This window comes from Labrus bergylta, chromosome 15, assembly GCF_963930695.1.
Source record: "Labrus bergylta chromosome 15, fLabBer1.1, whole genome shotgun sequence".
Taxonomy (NCBI): domain Eukaryota; kingdom Metazoa; phylum Chordata; class Actinopteri; order Labriformes; family Labridae; genus Labrus; species Labrus bergylta.
In genome coordinates this window covers 12,827,254-12,848,945 of record NC_089209.1, presented here as the reverse complement: position 1 = coordinate 12,848,945, position 21,692 = coordinate 12,827,254, and the positions used below count along the sequence as shown (strand labels likewise).

Below are 21,692 nucleotides of genomic sequence, written 5' to 3'. Positions count from 1 at the left end.
TAGATTAGACTTCTCTACTTCCTCAGAGAATAAACGTTTAGCTCCTCTCACTCATCCTCTCCTTAAGGGTTTAATGCCTTATAAATGAAATCAATAAGGTGTCTTTGACGCTTTCTTTAACGCCAGAGGTTGACTTTATTACAACAGCGCATGTTCCTATAGCTCCTGATGCATGCACACTATCGCTTATCCAACAACAATATATAAAAACACACAGATGATGGCATGTTCATGCTGTTTTTGTCCTCCCCATTGTGAACTCCTCTCCCTCTTTAAGGATTCTCTCCTCTGTCCCAGTAAAGGAATGAGTTGTCCTCTTAACAACCTTCCTCCTACCTGCTGCTGGGTCAGTTATTTCTGACAATAACAGGGAACAGGTTTGTCTACAGGGGAAAAATTAAAAAACAATGATGGGGAAATGGGGTTGCTTTCACATTGCAGTAAAAAAAAAAAGAAAAGATGACGCAGACAGAGAAATTATCATTTTAGTCAACGATGAGGAACAAACAGGCTGCACATTTAGAAGATTCACACTTTTGTTTTTTTACGTGATTTCAAGAAAAACAAATACTTCATGAAACTGGAAACAGTTATTGCATCAAAATCACGGCAGCATTAGATGAAAGAGATCCATCGCTCCCTCCAAGCGTCTAATCCCCCGTCACATAAAAGCACAGAGAAATAGGTGTTAAGAGATGATACTGATTCTGCCAGCCTGAGCTCCTTAGGGTGGGAGGAGCTTTTGGTGGAAAACAAACAAACAGATGCTGCCAGTTTGCTTTGGTTTTCAATAGAGATTTAGAGGCCTGAACTTCCCAGCTGAGAGCAATGTAAGCAGCCAAGAGGCTTAAAGTGTCAATGCAAACCACAGAATTATAAAAACACACATGAAATGAGACAGAACCTGTTTACCAAAGCAAATGTGCTATCATAGATACATCGAGTTGTTGCTCTGCTTCCAGCCCTGTTGAGACTCCACTGAGCGCCAGGAAGTTTGTGTCACTGCATAAAGCATGTCAACTTGGCTTAATTCCATTTTCTTTATATTGTCGGCACATCGGTAACACGGCTACACTTGCATCGAGTTTAGAGAAAAGAACTGCGCCTGCCTCTTCACTGTGCATGTGTCGTGTGTGTATGTGTGATTAATGACTGCAGCACACGTTTGCTGCTGCGCTGATTGGACACGAGTTTACTCCAGACTGCTGTCCACAGGAGGGAAGGTTGTTTTTTTTTCTGCTACACACACACACACACACACACACACACACACACACACGCACAAATACATGCTGCGTTTCTCCACTGAGGCTTCGATACCATACTATGACATGATAACATATGACAGCAGCGCTCCCATGAGAATAGAGCCGTCACTTCTCACAGGCTCCCATGAGAAACCGCTAACACATCATCTTGCTTCTGACAAAGAGGGGAAAGAAAATGAAAGAGACAGCCAGAGAAAAAGGAGAGAAACCAAAGGACACTAAAGCACAAACGCCCCCTGTGTCCTTAAAACAGCAATTAACAAGGAAAACACGAGCAAGCGGCTAAATAAGCAACACACTCTTTCTCAGGAACTCATAGAACCTAATTTGAAATCACTTCACGAAAGATTTATGCACACAGACTGCTCCTACCACCGGATAAATACAGGATGTTCATCATGACTAGTTAATGTCAAGGCTCCCCCCCCCATTTGAAGATCCACAGGAATAATTGTCCTATTATTTAGGAAAATAAATATTAGCACAACTAGCAAGCTGTGCCTCATTAAAGCCATTAAATATGAGCTCTGGCGAGATGTTTAATTTGAAAGTTAATGAGATTTAGGAGACGAGTGCAGCAGAATCAAAGGTGAAGCAGGTGTAGAGTAACAAGATAGTAAAGAACAATACGGGTTTTGATCAGTCAGAGCTTTTCTCAGACCGTAGTAATGAAAGTGTTGCGGAGGAAGAATAACTAAACAGCTGACCAAATAGAAAGATCAAATGCAAGCGCTGTTTGTTGTCGACACGGCTGAGATACTAAAGTGAGGTTAACACATGCGTAACTATCTTCTTACTGCTAATAAAAATAACCATCTAGCAAAGCTGATACCCTTGGACTCGAGCAAATGGGAATGATCTAGTGGACAAGTTTTACATATCTGTGAAACCAAAGGCCCTTTTAGATGATTGAGGATAATGAGACAGACAGAGTTTGCATACAAAGAGGATCAGAATTGAAACTCTGTGCACACAACAAGTGAAAAAGAAAATACTGACTGCCTCTGAGGATGAAAATCCAGACCGTCAGGAGTCTCCCACTGGAAACAAAACTGTCTGTGATTGAGTTGAGAAAGATGTAAGGGAGAAAATAAATGTTTCATCGTTATACCATTTTGTATATACTTAGTGTAAAACGCTTAAATGTTTACTGATATCACAGTCTGCCACAAGAATTATGAACCCAAAGTTTTATCTACATAGTGTCCCTCCACTATGTCAAGTGTCCTTGGGTCCCCTGAAAGGTGCTGTATAAATTCAATGTGTTATTATTATTATTATTATTATTATCAATAACATTTTTATTCTGAATAAAATACCTTTAGATCTACATCCTACAATCTAGCAAATTAGGTTTAAAATATAAGTCTAACAATGATTTAAATTAAAATGTTAAATGTGTTAAATAATGTTTGAAGCTATTCCCTACAAAGTTTAAGTTTATTTAAAGGTTTAATTTGGCCCATTTTTGCCTTTATTTAGATCTGACAGTGGTGAAAGACATGTTGGGAGGCCTGAAGGGGGGATGAGGGTCAGACTCAAACACAGGACAGTAGCAACTATGCCAAAGTGTAAAATGTTTTCCTTTGAATTTAAACAAAAGTACCATCACATCATCTTCAATTCAAATTTGCTTTTATGTAGTTAGTTTTGCTTGATCAACCGTTTTCACAAATAGTCCATGCTTAGGGTTCTGTGACCAAGCTCATTCTTCTTCTTCTGCTGAAGGCATAAGAGATCTTATTGACTGTCCTGTGAATACTATGAGACAGATTTTTGACTGGCACAGTAGAATGGATTCATTCATTTTGATGACAGAATTGAATCAAAGAAAATGTCACATTTTCAGTTCTGTTCTGCTTGAATGAAAAGCAGGCCAAAGATCTTTGTGAAAGAACTTGAGGAGTGGGATAACTGCAGTCCATAAAAGCATCAAATGATCAGGTATCATCACTGTATCAACAAATATTTCATCTACCTGCTGTTGCCCTTATTTTCCCTTCTTGTGTTTTCCATCCAGAAGAGCTGGCCCCATCTCTCTATGCACACTCACTCACCACCGTCCTCCTTCTTTTACGGTCCATACATCTTGGGTGGTTGCTTCCCACTGTCACATGTCACCATGGCAACGGCTGCAGTGGGATGTCATTGGTCACTATACAATATCCCAAGAGAGCCAAAGGCAGAGGTGGTGGACACAAACAGGGGAGTGGTTTAGGGGAGTAAAAAATGGGGAAGATGTGTCAAATCAGTGATAGCAGCTGATGAATGAATGCAATATGAGAGAAGAAGAGGAAGAAGAAGAAGAAGAAGAAAAAGAAGAAGAAGAGGGGCAATGAGGGATTGCTAATCCATTGTGTCCGCGCACAAAGCAGGGTGATGGAGGACACGTGCCGGGGGGGAGCAGGGGGCCTCTGCTGGTGCGGCTCATTGCACTCAGGACAATATGTCCAGCAAGAGGCTATAATGAATCCTAATGGAGCATTTACTCACTCACTGCCACACAATAAAGCCCAGGACCCCTCAATATGTAGCAGGTCAAGAGCCTTTTATACAGAGGGCTTGGTAAAGAAGCCAAACTCTTGATACACACTTAAGGTCAACACAGTCATGCAGCAATACCAGAGGAACCAATATGCAGGGTTTTTTGTTGCACATTATATTGTGGATATACGCGTGTAGGTGCAGGACAATACAAAAAAAGTTCAGAGAGAAGATATGCCCGCACTCTTGCTAGAATGCCACACAAGGTTTTCATTTAATCACAACTGACCTTTCTTCAGGTGATGACCTGTAGCTAAGTGTTTGCTGTAAGGCTGAGGCTGCATACTAAAGCATACAGAAAAGGTTTTAACATTCTTCATGCCAACTCTTTAGTCACAAGAATCCCATTTTATAGCAGATATTACAGAGGGCAAGACAGGAATGACTTTTGAATGCCATTCAAAGATTGTAAAGGTCACTGAACTCAGGGATTGAAAGATACTTTTTAAGACCTAAAGAAACCCTGTGAGAATTCACTCAGATCAGTGTTTCGCCTAGGTTTACATGTTGAGGGGGGGAGGGGGGAGGGGGGGTGCGGGCAGATGGACGCCAACACTTTTAATGACAGCTGTCCTGTTCTATCGGAAAGGTATTCTTAAATGACTTCTTTCCCTGATTTCCGACTCTATCCAACTATCCTATCTCTACAATAAAGGCACAAAAAGCCCCAAAATACAACTTAAAAAAAAAAAAAAAAAATTAGGTCAAGAATTTAGTTGTTGCAAAAGACCAACCTATGCATTATGAAACTAACTCAGTCAAAGGATGTTACTCTAAGATGTGAAATGCAGCCTGAAAACAAAATACAAAATAGAACTTTCTGCCTTTTTCCAATGACTCTGGGAATTTGTCCACAACATCTATGGACTTAGTCGCTTCCTGCTTCATGAACAGCTGCAGACATAAAAACACAGACATCTAATCAGGGAAAACTGGCAGAGTCACAGCAGCCAATGGCAGAGGGAGCACAGATCAAACTCGCAAAGCTTCCCAGCAGCTGGTTGGAATAAGTGATGCAGATATTCAGCGCAGAGGTAGCTAACACCGCTCATAACTAACACCGCACAATTTCCAAAGAAAACATGACAGGAGATTTAAAAAAATAGAAAATAAATGTACGTTGTCAATCTGCAAACTTATCGAACAGACTGGTGTTTCCTTAAGCAGCAACACTGTCGCTTTGAAGCTGCCCTGACTCAGGAAAAAGAAGGTGGCTATACATTACATACTTTCAAATGCTGTCTGTTCTTTCATCTCGCTCATTAGTACATTTCGCTTGAATTTATCTTTATTACTTCGGAAAACATCTGAAGTTGAAAGCCATTTTTGATTCATTTTTACTCTGAGATAATAAAAAGCAAAATGTACTGCCTCAGGCTACAACTGAATTATATGTCCTTAGGATGTTAGAGAAGAACAGATATTTTGGATTCATTTATGAATTATTGAAATGCTAAAGTCTTAAACTTAATATCACTCAGGATGTATCAGATGCTCCACCATACTCGGGGAAACTTCTTCTTCGGCTGGCTCCTCCAACAACAGCATCTTAAACATCCTCCCCTGATTTGTTTGTTATGGACACTGGGCAATATTAAGAAAGTATGCATATGTTTCTACTAAAGAACCTGTCTTTGTTTAAACATATGAAATAAAAGAAAATAGTTATAAAAACCATGAAATCAATCACTCAAGAATAAATCACAACAAAGTGTGCTACTATCCACATCACAGATAAACACTTCTGCCTTAAAGCTCCAGTGAGGAGATGTTGTATTTAAAATGAAACAGGCTGAAATGAATACTGATGCCTCTAAATGACCTCCAAAGAACATAAGCAACAAGATGAATTAATTCATTTTTAATGTATGAAACTGCAGCTGTTGGCTGTAGGTGTCAGATTTAGTGATAAACAGCATGCTGCAGAAACAGCCTTTTCTACATTTCGCACAGATTCACCATGAGTGATGATGATTGATTCAAAGAATAAAGAATGAAATGTTTGTCTCTAAGACTATACCTCCATATGTACAGGACAAAATCAGCAACGACCACTTCGCAAACATAAAACATGTATTGAGAGCAAGTTGTCCAGATTCTTAATGCTGTTCAGCTGTTGGTGGTGACAGACTGTCAAATGTGACAGGAAAGGAGAGCGGCGTCTCCTCAATGTGAAGGGTCCCTGGTGGACAGGAAAAGATATAACATGCGCAAACAGGTTGCACATTTCTGACAGTAACATATCTGGTTGGGAGTCGCTCCTTTCAGAAGTCTATGCAAATAGCACGGCAATATTCCTAAAATAACTGTACACACACACACATTCTGTGTTTTGATTTGAGACTACATCATCCCCGTCCCCTCGTTCTCCCCACCCATCACAGCTGATCACGTTGGCAGAATTAATCATGGCATGTGCCAGCATGTCTCTCTGCGTATTTAAATTCTGTACCAGCCGGCACCCCATCAGCGGTGTGATGACACCTTGCAGGCCTTCACCGGTTATAAACACACACAGACACACACAACTGTTGTTGTCTGGACAGAAAATATACACCTGCAGCTCTGGTCCTGTCAGGTTAGGCTCAGGCAGCTATGCTAACTAGGTTAGCTGGTAGGAGAAAACTTTACAGAGAGAGCTTGTGGCGAGGGATCCATGTACATTGTAAACTTATTTCTTGCCTCAGTAACTCTGAATTTTTCACTGCACTGCACTCCTCATGTTGTGTTTTTGACACCCTGTCTAACATGTGCATAAACAAAAGCTGCTCTGTGCAGCTGTTATAAAGTTTTTTCATTTCCATTTTTGCAACCCTACACACCTGACTAGAGCTCTGTAGCTTAGGCCATCACTCCGTCCACATCTATTTCTCATGTTCATGTTAAACAGTTAAGAAGTCCTGCATCTACCAAGAGTGTGAAGCAAGCATGCTCTGCCTCTTCTCCAGACAAAGCCAGCCCTGATCAAAGTGAGGATCCTGGCACGTTGGCGTTCAGATGGTGCTCAGGTACTCAAATGGCACAGGTCCATGGGCTGGCAGGCTTTCTGGACGGTTGCCAGGCAGCTGCAAACAAGTTTCCGGAGTTCTTTAGACAGAATAAAAAAAAAACTGAAACACTGGCGACTTAACAGTCTTTGGCTTTCTTCTGCAAGATATTTTCTATTTTTCACGCTCTTCCTTTAACAATGAGCACAGTTGTATCAGGAGAAATACTTTTAATGGCTGAGTAGCTACATAAATGTTGTCTTTGTGCATCCATAAAACACGCTGTTGTTGTTGTTTTCTCTTTACAGCTCTTCAGAGCAGCAAGCAGAGCTTTCCATTCATCCCACAAGAAGTAAGTGTGATTCAACAGTGCCGGTCTATCCACTATACTTTACATTCATAGCATGATCAATGACGATCCCTATACTGAGTGAGCAGTTGGACACAGCCTGCCTTGTATTTTGTCACCAAGAGCTTAGATTGCTTCAGACGCTCATTTAGCAAACAAGCTTTATCCCACCGTAGACGAGCACATCTGAATATTCATAGACGTCTGTGTGCCAACAACGATGAGTAGAGCGTCTGATGAACAAACAGACTCAAAAGAAGTTTATCTGCTGAGTGCATGGAAAGCCACTGGTATGAATAATGAAAGCCTGCTGCTCAATAATAAATGTCTGCACGCTCACTCTGTGCAGCAGCGCTTGTTTGGCCTGTGAGGGAAATTTCATTATACCAACTCTCGTGCTGTTCATGCAGACGTGAAGGACATGCACACAAACTAACCTTTGCTGCAACTCCTGTCAGCTTGGTCCACAGACAACACTGTCAGGTGCAGAAATTGACCAAAAGGCAAGCAAACAACAGCAAAAAAAAGCACAAGCTCAAGGTTGGAGAGAGGTACTCAAACCAGCCCACAACCCTCCAAGGAGGGCAAAACACTAAAATAAAGAGGACATGCATGGCAAATAAAACCCAAGCTTCTCAATTCATTGAATGTACCCCAAATCTGTGTGTGCAACGTTAGATGCATTTTCTCTGCATGTAAGCAAAGACAGTTAGAAGTCCCAAGAAGACCATCTGCTTCTTTGCGCGCTAAAATAAGGTTCATAGCTCCTGTGCAGAGAGAGGGGTTCTCCAGAGATTCAGGGGAAAAGTACACAAGAGAGAGAGAGAGAGAGACAGAGAGCTTGAGGCATGTAAAAAGGCGGGAGAAAAAAAGCAGCGTGGGTGGCATCAGGGGGAAACAGAGAGCAAGATGATCTTCTCTCATTGAGATCAATGCCTGAGTCCACACCAGGGGCTCTGTGTTTGAGGGCAGAGAGGCTGAAAAAAGCATTTGAGAGGCTTTTCAGAATGTAATATTTTAGCATACTGCAATGCATGGGTTTCAAAATGCTTTACAATATGAAATACTGATTCACAACCATCTGAAAGCTGTAAGTTTCCTAAAGCGGGAGCATGTCAAAAGCAATTACGCTTTGAGTGCAATGAGACATGAATCACAAGATATGTCACCCAGCTTTTCCACATCTGAAGTGCCCTTTAAAGCTGTCACCTTTTCATTTTTGTCGTTTCATTACTCCCCAATCAACTTTCCTCGTTCAGTGGAGAAAATTCAGCATACTGTGGAGGATTATTCTTCCATCAACTTCCTTTGATCTTCATCTTTAAAATACGTCATGGTCAGAGGATGAAAAGAAGAGTGGCTTCTCAATCTGGTGACATAGCTTTGAGGCAGAGTGTATTTCAGTCTCTCATGCACCACTGCCTCTTGTAAAGAAGATAATGTGTAAACATAGGGGGCAGAAAGGCTGTTAAATCTTTTAGGTGCTGACCATATCCTGGGAACTTTTAATGGTTTACTAGCCGTTATCCGCTTACTTCTTTAATTTCCACTGGACACTGTCACTTGTAATTCACTATTCACATTATAAAAGTGGAATTTTATATTCTTTAACTTTAAACAATCCAAGTCTCGAGCAACAGAAATGTTAAGAGCAGTGGTGAAGCCCATCGATGGTGGTCGGGTGGCCATATTGGAAATGCTTACCTAAATTTTGATCAATCAAGAAACAGGAAAAAAGGTGGAGTTGAAGCAGGCCTTCAGCCTCCTGGCAAACAGCTACAGCGTGCCCACCTGTCGGTCAACTCAGCCATGACCACAAGTACACATATGCACAGTGCTTAGCCTTAGCATATTTATAAAGAAAATCATCCCACACAGATTTTAGCCTCAAGTGGACACTCAAGGAACTGCATTTTATGCACTTATTGGCTTAATTCTTCAACACCGGAGTTTACTGCTTTGTTAGCACAACATTTCCAAGAAAAAGATTCCAAAAGCTGAAATCTTATTTTGTAATTCCTTAAAATTTGAGACACCATGTCCAGCTAGCACCACAAAGTATCATAAAACACTGCTGATGGAGCAGTAGGAACACCTGCACCCCATATATAGATTAAACAGCCATCTCAGGGCTATTCAATGATCTGAGTGGAACTTGGCAGCAGCTGAGGGTTGAATATGTGAGGAAGACAGACAATAGGGGAAAGCCAGGAGGATTTGTAGGATAAATTAGACCGATCAGACAGCGCCCAGGGCACCTGTGCAAACCTCTCATAGGCTGTCCCTGGAGGTCTTTTGCCATGTCATAGTTTGTGTCAGTGCACGAGAGACGGTTCTGGGAACATAGTGCTTGCAGACTGGCATGACGATGGCAAGCGAAGGTTCCCTTACTGTGGGAGGCCTGAGGCAGTGCCAGCGGGTGCCAGAACAGCAACACTGACTGCTGGGACACCAACAACTTTTGGTCTGATGAAGCTTAAGAGATACGGTGTTGCTAAACTAGCTAACGGCAAGTTAAGTTTAATACACATGCAAGTCCACCACAAGCTGTAAATACTTTTTAATAAGATTTTTCGGCCAATTTAAGTCCAATATCTGACAGGAGTTGTTGTAAAAATGTATAGAAGGATTTTTTACATATGGTTGTTTTAGTCATGTGCCTATAAATATATTTGGCAACAAATTTTAAAATCACATGAACTGATCTAATCAAACACAAAATGAACTATATCATGGAGGCAATGTTTCTAAAGTGGCAACAAAAAAGTGGGCTTTTTGTGAAACTTTTTCGATCATAAGACTCAATAACCATTAATAGAAAATATCTGCAATAAACAAACGCAACACATTCACTTGGCCACCATAATCTGCTGATGGCTGCAAATTGTTAAAACAAGAAAACAAGGACAATCTGACAAATTGCTATTTCACTGCCTTTGAACTTGCAAATAAATACTAATATTGCAGAGGGACACTGGACCATAATTCAAGGTAAAAGCCCATTTATCATATTTTGTATTTCCTATATATAGGAAATACAAAATATGATAAATATATATATGTATATCTATATATATATATATATATATATATATATATATATACAAATGTATTTCATGAGTGTGTTAGGTGGTGCCACAATAGCAAGCACGCTGCGGTTGGTCACTGTCCTTAGGGCCCCTTTCCCCCTTATAGAAATAGCATGCTCACCGGGGGTTCAAAAGGTCAGCTGCAGGCATCATATGTCCTATGTCCAATGACATCTCAGCAACCCCACACTGCACCCACGCATAGGCCTTACAGCTATGCCACTGCCAGGCAAATGGTGGGGGAACATTTCCTGCACAGAGAGCTTTGGTAGAAGGAGAGAATGAATAGCTGCAGAGCAGAGTTGGGGCTAAAGAAGAAAAATGTGGTCTAACACGTATTAACAGCACTGAAGAAGATTGACTCAATTAAGGCCTCCACCATCCACTTACTCTGCCATTATATTGAACAATGATAAAGACACTGATTCACAGCGCCTGCCAGGAACGTTTTCCTCGGAGTGAGACTTTTAGAATGAGGAGGACTGTTACCTAAAAGTGCATGATTCAATTTGTTATATTACGATGGGGAAATACATCGGGTGCAAGTCTAGACAATTGAGATAATTCATCCACATGGCTGCCACACACACATGCTCATATTCAACCAGGCTGTATAGATTTGATCAAACCCTATGCAGTTCCCTCTCTCTGTTGAAGGTGATAGGGATGACAATGGCACACAGAGGATTAGGACAAAAGCACCTTTCAGTCCCCTTTCTCCGCCTTGTGTTTGGCTGTCAGCAGGCATTGTACGTCTCTCTGCTGGTCTCCAATCGACACGTCTTAAAAAGGAAGCTAATCCAATTCTTCCTGCAGGTACAAAGCCTTGCTCTTCCCTATTCTCTCTCCTTGTTTGCCTCTACTTTTTCCTCTTATCAGTGGGCATATTTCAAGCCCCTGGGCCTTCTCTTCAGTATTAAGTGGCGTGTGAGCATAAGAGAGAGGCAGAATCCGCTGCACTTGTTATCACTTCTCCCACACCATTCCTTGTTATCTATCCTGGTCAGTCAAACTTTGGCAGAGCTGTCGCCCCCCCCCCCCCCTTTCATCACTGCAGCCCTGAGCACTGGTGTGTATTTTGCGTGTGTGAGGCTATCTGAGTCACCATACCCTTGTCAGTCGCAGTCACCGTTGCGCCGCTCTGCAACCGAGAGCCCTCTCACTCCTGCTGCAATTAGATAAACACCTACTCGTAGTCCACCTCTTCCTGTTTCCCACACAGGAGAGCCCTTCATCTCTCAAGTACTGAAGTAGCTCCAGATACAAATCAGATTTAGACACTGAACAGTTTGCTTTTTTTTTTTTTTTTTTTCTCTGACTGAGCTGCTACACTTCACATGACTCTGAACTCTCTAACTTTGGCCTCATTTTAACTAAAAGTTCTTCCAACTCTGGAAAACTGTTGAGCAACTTCTGACCCCAATGAAGGACTGGAAATGTGCTGTCCTATTATCATAACTCTTCAGGATATGTGCAGTTTAAAGGAAATGCATGTAATAAATATCTAGATGGCAATAACTGACAGGGCACATGACCTTTTATTCCCTAGCTTAGGACAATAATTGTGCTTTATTCTCTAACTTATTTAACTTTGTGAACAAACAACTGAATCTGCTCATCTTACTTCCCCTCACACACACCGACACACACCTGTATCTTTCCTTTCTTACACACAGCGGCTTGTCTCGCCCTGCCTCTAGTTTCATTGTGGTACACACACAGCCAGTGCCTCGCCAAAAATAAGAAAACTGGCTGTAATTCAATGGCAAATATGTAAACATATCTTTAATCCGTCCTGTAATAGTTCTATCAGTCAACCTGGATGAAAAGAAAAGGCAAAGGAATTAAACTGCAAAGATTTACTGTAAGTCGGTTTGATCCATGCTGCATTTGGAAAATGTAATTTGAAGCTTGAGGCAACATCTGGCCCTGTGAATAACTGCCCCACTCCTTCTGCCTTCTCTACTCCATCGCAACGTTACCTTTGTTTGAACTCGCTGCAGTCAAAAAAAAAAATATATATATATATGGTCAAGCCCAAGCCGACACTGCTGATGCCAAGCCAAGACATGATGTTGACCACAGACCTGGCAGTCATCATTAGCCTCATTGGAGGACATCAGCACTGAGTGTGCAGCTTATGTAAAGAAGGACTTTTGAGAGAGAGGAGCATGGACATGTAAGAAACCGACAGTGGAGTGGAGAGGGATGGAGAGAAAAAGACAGAGACAGAGAGAAACACACAGGGAGCTAGAAGAGAGGATAACGGAGAGGGAGAGTGATAGGGAAAGAAGAGGCTCTGCAGCAGCAGCAGAGCGGCCTGTCTGTCAGCACCTATCTGTCCTCCTAGGGCTCAGCTTTGCAGAACAGGCTGTTGCCTCAAGTGGCCACTAACATTTATATAACCACACACAATAGTGAAACCACCTTTGACCTTATCCAACACTACAGGATGGACCCATGGGGGCTGTAGCTTTACTGTTTAGCTGTCCTGCAGGCGGCTCACGCCAAGCTTGTGCTCAATGAGCAACAAACACACATTTTCAAGAAAGGGTTTGGTGCATGCATAGTACTGTAAAAACTTTTTGCTTTGTACTGTATATCTTAAGTCAAATGACAGCCTCTTTGGTATTGGAGTTCATCTGCTGCTGTTCACAGGATTTAGGCTGCATCACTTCAAAGTGAAATGCTTTCTTATTTTTCTTCAGAGGCCCCTGTGGGGGGCTGGAGTTATGATGGGGCTGGGGTGTGTGGCAAGGCTAAATAAAAAAAAAAAATGCACACAGCTTTTCACTGCCAGCAAGGCATGGCAAATTTTGTTAGAGGATTTCCATGAAAACATAAGGCTGGCACTGAATCTACACAATATGTCACGACCAAGACAAGAAAATGTGACAAGTCATATCTCGCTCTCGGCTTCACCTTCACAGCCGCGGGTAATAATGAGAGCCACACTCCTTCCTTTTGCCACATTCTACCTGTGAGAGATTTTTCTGCATGTTGCAGTCTAACATCTGCACCCCAGACTTGAGAACATCTGTAGCTCAAAACAAATCCACACACAAGTCAATGAAATCATGCCGGACAGGACGTATAAATCTTAAAAGAAGATTTTTATAACTTTTTTTTTTATTTTTAGAGAGTTGATCACCTTCAGAGTCAGGTTAAAAAAAAAAAATCAGTTTAAAGCAATGACTGTTGTTACATCTTAAAATTGGAAGTTTCATGTTGAGGAATCACTTTTAATTGCTTCCACTGTGAAAGTCACTTGCTTGTTTTTTTTTTCAGGTTTTTGTCACACCGAAATTTCTATTCTGTACTTTTTGAGATCAGTTCTAAAAATACAGCAGTTTGTTAGCAAAGAGTGTGACTGACAGAGTGCTTAGTGTATATCGATATATGTTTATGTGTTGAGGTGTATGGTTAGAGGGGGTTTGGGCAGGGGGGCTCGAACACATTTTCATCTCACAAAGGGGGGGCAGAAACAGTTTGGGAACCGCCGCTTTAGTCTGAACTTACAACATTTCAGCAAATTGGAAATATTTTTACACTGTAAAAATCTCACCATTAAATCAACAATATCTAAAGCACGCAAGGCTTCAGGTTTGAGGGGTGGCACTAGTGTTGCCATACAGGGTTAATGGTACGAGGCTTTGAAATTATAATAGTAATGGTAAACTAAAATGTTCCTAGTGTCAGAATGACTATGCAAGTTCCGGGAAGGATAAAAAGGTATCTGAACATCTCTGATCTGAACAAGACATTCAACTGATTTTACCCTACCAGCTTTCTTGTACAGAGTCCTTGTAAAGTCCTCTGGGCCTGATGTGTGATTAAAATAGATCCAGAGCATTCAGGGTTAGTGAGTGGGTGTGTTGATGACATCAATAAAGGTGCAAGGAATGTAGCTTTTTCTTACTCTTTTCCACTTGACTGTATCAAGCTTTCCACTCTTTCTTGAATTGCAAACACGTTCAAACTAAAGCAAGAGACCATTTGTTTTAGCGCAGAATTTTTTTTCAACTCACCACTGATGTTATGAAAGTGCTACCGACAGTCAGATATGATGCAAATGCACAAACAGTGAGGCCATATAGTCAACCAACTGGGGGAAAAAAAATCACACATTTTAGAATAAAGGCACTTGACCTAAGCTAATAAAAGACGGTAACAGGTATCAGCTACAAGTTCATTCTCAAATCATTGTCAGCATTACATGCTTTCTTCAGCAGCACTGGGGTCAAGGTATTGTTCTTTTTCCTTTTAGTGGTCTTTGTTGGGGCGAGTCTATAACCAATGGTTCATAAAAACAGGGCGGCTGGTATTTTCTGTGTCAAGGAGAAGACGGTCCACAGTTACATATCGCTAGCTGGCTCCACAGTGAACAGCAGCACTATGCTAAGAAGATGCAGAGGGATTCACATGTGATCTCATGCATACACACATGAGCACAGACATACTCTGACACACTGCGCCACACACACACACACAGGCACACAAACATGCACCACTGCTCCAGCTCAAGGACAAAGAGATGATGCGGCCTGAAGACACTGCCAGGGATAAGAAAGATGGCTGTTTTCTATAGACTGATCTCTGTACAAATGTGTCTAAGTATACACATTAGATCTGGACACAGTGAATTCCTGTTCTTATGTAATAGTAGCCCTGACACACTCAAGCTGTGGGCATGTGTCTATAAATGAAAGACAGTTATGTAAGGGACTGCTGTATCTCAGACTATTATCACAATGTTTGACGTCAGAGATTGGCTTTGATTTCATCATCATCATCATCATCATCATCTCACTACATCATACGCAGTTTGAATTTTAAACCTAGTTTGAATAAGCCTGAGTATAGATAACCATGAAACAGCTACAGCCCACGTAGTAGTATTTCTTATGAAGGAGGAAGGCTACACTTTAACACAACCTCCCTTCACTGTCTTTAACAGATTATTTTCTCCCCTGGAAGAATTTCATGACCTCTATCTGACCCCTCCTCTGCAGCAAAGATTTGTCTATGTGAACTGCCTGGGTTACCGTTTAAAAAAGGAAATGCTAAGGCCGTTACACTGATTTGCTCGGAAGGTTTTTCTTTCCCGAGGATTTATGTGAACTTGGCATTTCTTGTAAACCGTTAAAGATAGAAGAAAGAAGAAGGGCAAGATAGTCTCCTCTTCCGATCGCCTCATCTGAGAGAGAAGCGACGTGCTCTCAGCCTCTGCTGGGCTTTTATCCAGCACAAATCAGACAAGCCTCATGCAAATCTGAAGCAGAGCTGGATCCTCGCTGTGAGCTGTAAATGAACGGCCAAATATTGGCTCCTAATTGAAGGCAGCAGTTGTCTGTGTGCACAGGCACCCCCGCTGTGAAAATGTGGATGAACACACTTGGACGCTAAGAGGCTACTTCCCCTCTTGCTCTCTTTTTGCAGAACTTTCTTCTAATCGCTTCAGCATCCGTTCAGAGGCTGTGCCCTTGCTCTTTTCTTCATTTTTGTTTTTTTTAACATTATTTGTACAGCATTTCTACTTTATTAAACAAACAAACATGACAAACAAAAGGGGATTGATGCTCGTTGCTGCAAAACAGTCTGGAGCTTGATACAAACCAAAATAATTGTTTGGTACATTCCGTGCCTAAAACAAAGGTCTACTGCGTCTGTTATTTTCTACTCCATTCTCATCTTTAATCCTTCACTGTCTTTTCCTCTCTCTTTCTTTCTCTCTCTTACTTGTGCTGCTACCCGGTGCACTTGGAGGAACTGGGAAGAAAAATTGGTGCTTATGAAAATCCTAATGAAAACTCAGCTTGTACGTAATTGAATACGGACTTTGCAGTCCTGACACAGGGGGATTCTAGCTGCAAATGGGAGAAATGTGGCTTGTCTCCCATTTATTTGCCAGCACTTCATCAATCATCACACGTCACCACAACAGCGACAACCGGGGCATCTACCGGCCGTTCCGGCTCAATGAGAAGCCATCAGTAAAACAGAAGAAAAAAAAAAGAGGGGGCTGAGTGAGTGCATTAGAAATTCAACGAGAGGAAGTAACAGCAAAAGGAGGAACATACTGTAGGTTGCGTTGGCCATCATCATGGAGTTTTGTTCAAATTTGCATATTCAAATCGAGTCAAACAAGCGCTCTGAGTGCAGCTGCAGAGATCATTTTAAAGTCAGATGGCAGCATTTAAAGCTATATTACACAAGGTACAGAGAGCATAGTGACCTAAAAAGGCCTGGTACGTTACATTTGTTATTGCTTCACTAATATTAAAACCAAAGAATTCCCTAAGCGTGGACATTGTTTGCACACAAACAAACAGTGGCACACAGTCAATGAGGAGATCCCTGTATCCAATTCACTCACACTGGAGCAGACTAAGGCTTTCATTGTGCTGAGGAAGCTATCAGACTACATTTACCATCCAAACGTACACATGACACCAGGGGAGAGGCCTGGACATCCCATAGTTTACACCATTGTGCGGCTCATTTTGGCTTTCGGCGAACAAAGAGCTGGGTCAGTCACAGGACACCACCGAGCTCAATTTCCAAAATACCTGCCTATTACCGAGAGGAGAGTCGGTTAAGGAGTCTTTATTTGGTTTGCAAGAAACAGCCTCAAGCCACTGAGAAGAAGGCTGGAGAATTTTAACATGTATCCAGCCAATATGGCCTCCTTTTCCCTTCTTTTTGTCTGTTTAAGCAGTCTGCTGAACCACTTTTAAAAGTGAAAAGACTTGAGCCTCAACAAATACTAAAGCATGAGAATGTCCCCTATTTGCAACTCTGCATCTAACAAATAGAAAATATTGTAACTCTGAACATAAAAGTAAAAAAATAATCATTTCCCAGAACTTGTCAGAGCCGTAATTGATGTGGTGAGCGACACAGTGCTTGTGGTTGCAGTCGTTGGCAGCAGAAGTGTTGTATCACAGTCTGTATGGACCGGCAGTATAAATATGGTAAACCTAGCGAAATAACATCAAGCAAGTGACAGAGAGGAAGACAGAGTCTGGCAGCTTGGTTCTTCCAGTTTGAGTACAGAAGGTTCTGAAGGGACTTTTTCCCCCCGTTTTTGCCCTGTTGTCAGCAGCAAATACACGATCAGACAGGTGTGTTTCAGAGATATCCTGTCAACGCCCTCTTCTCCCCTGGGTGACAGTGACAGTATGAAACAGAGAAGGTGAAAGAGCAGGAAAGGCAACTATAAGATGGGCAAGTACATATATTAGGTGGATAAAAGGTGGTTACAAGAGGAGAGGAGAAGTAAAAAGAGTTTGGCATGATTTTGAAGAGATTTAACTAAGGTTGAAAATATTGATTTTTCAGGGCAAGAGATTAAAATATGGTGCTCTGTGATTACCGCAGGACTGAAACAATTTATGGGGCTTTCAAAAGTGTAAAATCTCAAGCTATTGATGATGTTTCCCACAGTATACTTCACTTAAATATATTTCACAGTAATATTGGTATTGGACTCTTTGAACTGAACCCCTTTGTTGCTCCTCCTTCTTGCCCTGTGTTTTTTTGTGCATTCAGGTTTGGTCTACTTATTATTATCTTGTGGTTTATGTTGTGATTTATTTTTCTAGTTCTAACATTTTACGCACACGTTTGTGAAGCACTTTGAAAATGTGTGTGTTGTACAGTGCTATGCAAAAAAAAAAAAAAAAAGCTTAATAGCTATACTTATTTTGTTAAGACTGAAAGTTTTAGCGAACAGTATGTGTGATGGAGTTAGGGTTGTCTGAAGAGGAGAGAAACAGGACATGCAAGAAAGAAAAACTAGATAGAATTGAGAAAGTGGATTAAATAAGAACAGGGGAAAGAGACAGTCGGTGTAAACTCTGTCAGAAAGAGCAACAAGTCAATACTGAGGATGGACAAAGCGGAGCAAGGGCTGGTGGAGGCAGTGGCAGCAAAACACAAGGAGCGCTAGTCAGGCTGGCTAACTGGGTCCACTGTCAGACCAGTTCAGATCGTGGACAGAAGCAGCATTATAGAGCTGTTGGCCTCGCCAAGAGGAAGAACAATAGCTGCTGTGTGCGAGAGCCTCTGGAGCATCCTAACAGCTGGGAGATAGGAGGTCTGTCTGTGGAGCCACTAAATGGCACATACACATATCATTTATCTGCCTTTCCCGGAATCCTTGGCCCACCTTCTTCCCACCTCCTCCTCCTCCTCCTCCTCCTCTTCCTCTTCCTCCTCCTCCTCCTCATGCCAGGCAGCCATCACTCATATTCCCCTCATCTCTTCTACCTCTCTCTCTCCATACACGCCCTTTCATTACGCCCTGTGTGATTCTGTGTGTCCCCCTGTCACCCCTTTGCCACCTCTGTGGAGACACACAAAAGAGAGCTAGAGGGGGAGAAAAAAGAGATATTCTTCTTTCTAGTATGAGAAAACCAGAGACTGGCAGAGGATCAGAGCCGTGTCAACAAATAAAAGAGAGGTCCAAAAGCCCCCGCAGGAGGCATGCCAAAGCTCTCCTATCATGAGGACCTCTGAGACGAAGAGGAAAACACGAGAAGTGCAAACTGTGCAGGAATGTCATCCCTCACAGCAAAAGAGTTCACAAACAACAACAACAGATAAAAACCCAGCAATATGTTTTGTTCTATTCTGGGATTACACCTGTAGGTTAGGCCATCTGTTGGGTAAACCAAGTACTGTTATTAAAATTCACATATCAAAAAGGGCAGATTACACAGATACAGCTGCCTACTTCTTTTTCCCTGTTTGTTTAATGCTTTCCTGCAAGCTCAAAAATACCACATAAGCACCAGGAGGAAAATAACTTACCGCAATCAAAACTCTAGCAGTGGCGATGGACCAAAGAAAACATACAATCAGAACGGAGCAAAGGTGAATTTGCTCACCGGATCTGCAAATGTCATTTTTTCAGGAAAAGACCCTGGATTCATGTCTTTAAGGCAACATTATACCCAAATAACATTATAGACATGTACACATATGAAATATAAGACTGAGCAGTCGTGAAACTCAGCCTATAGCCTCCACTCAGTCATGTGATAATTTGGATGCCACTGTTGCAGGCTGATGAATTTAACAGCTGCACAGGGTCTCAGATGGTTTGGTGCATGGAGTCATAGCTGCGCCCTCATACAGAAACCAATATTTTCTAAAAAGAAAAAGAAACGTGCAAACGTATTGGGAAAATGTACACATTTTGCGTCCACATTTTCTTGATTGAAATTAAGAAAATAGAACGGCTTATAATCCAATCAAGGAATGTTCTTTCATGGCGACACAGCATCCGTTATTGTATATGGCTGTGTTGCTAAAAAAAAAAGAAAAAAAGAAATGTATACATGAGTCCTTTGTGTTTCTTTATGGTGACATGAAGTCTACACCAGAATAATACAGATCTGACCTGAACCAGTCTGGAGAGAGTAATTCTAACCTCATTATAAAGTAAACCCATGAGTCAAATCCTTCTGATCAGACGCATCACATGCAGCCACGACATCTTCAACACACTCGATCCCTCTTTGTGACCACTGTTTCACTATCTCAAGTTAGATTGTTATTTGAATGAAAGCTACATGCTGCTGTCTTCAGTAATCTGATGTGAGCAGCGGCAGCAAACACAGACTTCTATCCCTGTCATTCATCACCATAGCTCTTCATGCAAATTTCCACTACAGGCTGCTCTTACTTTCCAACTTTTATTGAAAAGGGGAGTTATGAAACATGTTGCTTGCTCTACTGTAAACAAAGGGGGATTCCTGCAGCTTCCTAAGACTGTACCCTATGAAAACATGTGGTCAGTTTAATGTGAACCACATACTGTACAGCAATCGGCAAGCTGGCACCTTTGCAATGCAACAAACGTCTTCAAGCTGTCACTACATGTAAAAGCTACAGCAATAAAAAACGACACTGTCGCTTATCATGCCCACTTTTCTTGATGTACTTGAAGTAGTACAAAGAAGGTTTCGAATTTCACAAAGCATGATTTTCACTGGGCTGAAGGCTACCATCCCCCATGACTGCAAACCGAGCTGGCTGGAATAGACCTCAGCCCCTTATATCCCCTCTCTCTCTCTCTCTCGCTCTCTCTCTCTCTCTCTCTCTCTCTCTCTCCGTGAGACGAGTCGATGCATTCAGAGGGAGAATTAAATCACGTCGCGCTGATGTTTGCGGTTTTCTCTAATCACACTGTAGAAACTCAAAACTCTACAGCTACATTACGACTGTGACGAAAACTTAAAGGCTGAGATGTTTTTTGTTTTTTTTGTTTTTTTTGTTCAATTGTGTCGTTTTGCAAATATTAGCTCCCCGGTTTCTCACCGGCATGATATCCCTTGGACTGAAAAATGTCAAGACGCTGCTGTGGGAGCTTGTGTGCAGATGTGAGGCTTTGCAATTTAACACCCAGCAAGCAGTCCCGTTACAAATCTGTAACGTTGCCAAGCGAACTAGTCGTGCTTATACCCACTTTTTAAATTCATAATACTGTCATTATTATGACCACGTCTTGTCACCTGTGTGCAGGTTAATGTGGAAGTCAGTGATGGTCAGACAGTGTTACATTACCAAGACCGTTATGAGTCGTGCAGCTCCTGTTAATGTTACAACATAACAACAACCGGAGACTTCATATAAAACATGATGACACCGTTTCATGCTGTGCTTTCAAGATGAAATGACGTTCCCGTAACGTTTTCAAAGTCTTAATTTTAAAGTTTTAAAAAACGTGACATTAGCACAGTGTTTAGAAATTACCTGATACGTTTGATTAAAAAAAAAAAAAAAATCCTCTTATTTTCGTGCCATCCTTACTGAACAGCACAGCTTGCCACCGTGTCCAAGTATTTAAATCCCCGGGTCGGATCCATGATTGTCCTGTCTCTGATATCAAATGTACTGCTGGAAGAGGCGGCGGCGGAGAAGGATCCCCGCACCTTTTTCCAAAGGTAATCTCAGGGTGGATAGAGGTGTATCAGGCTTTTAACCTGGTCCGGCGATGCAAACAACGGGTCAAATAACAAAAAAAATACATCCGTTAGTTTGCCCCGTCAGCGAGAAAGAAGAGCTTTCTTAAAGAACGACAGTCACTGAAGGTTATTCGCCAAGAAACTGCCCCTATTATCAGCGATAATGGTACTTACCACTCTATTGTTGGGGCGCGAGAAAGCGGTCCACGCACTGCTACTGCTGTGCTCGTGGGAGGCTCGCGGAGAACGTGCGCGCACACGGCAGCGGTAATTGGCTCGATGTCTCTGACCGTCACTTTGGGCTGTCCAATCATTTTATATTATATGTGTCCAATCGACTCAGGTGAGGACTTGGATTTGTTTAATTCTCATTTAATATTTTTACTCAATAAGACCGCATGCGCAAGGAATTTATCATTCCATAACTATTTACAAGAAACTGATGCACCAAAAGTGCAAAATGGTGTTAACATTAAAAAAAA

At 41.8% G+C, this 21,692-nt stretch overlaps 1 protein-coding gene across 4 annotated transcripts in view; it reads right to left on the bottom strand.

The window, feature by feature from the left end:
- wasf1 (WASP family member 1) overlaps nt 1-21,515 on the bottom strand; it is a 57,915-nt gene extending 36,400 nt beyond the window's left edge. For 2 of the 4 annotated variants that reach the window (XM_065964003.1, XM_029277148.2), the window contains exon 1: nt 20,999-21,378. The gene's annotated coding sequence lies outside the window, so the exon portion shown is untranslated. The other 2 variants (XM_065964001.1, XM_065964002.1) reach the window with 2 other exon arrangements.
- Nucleotides 21,516-21,692: the final 177 nt, after the last annotated feature.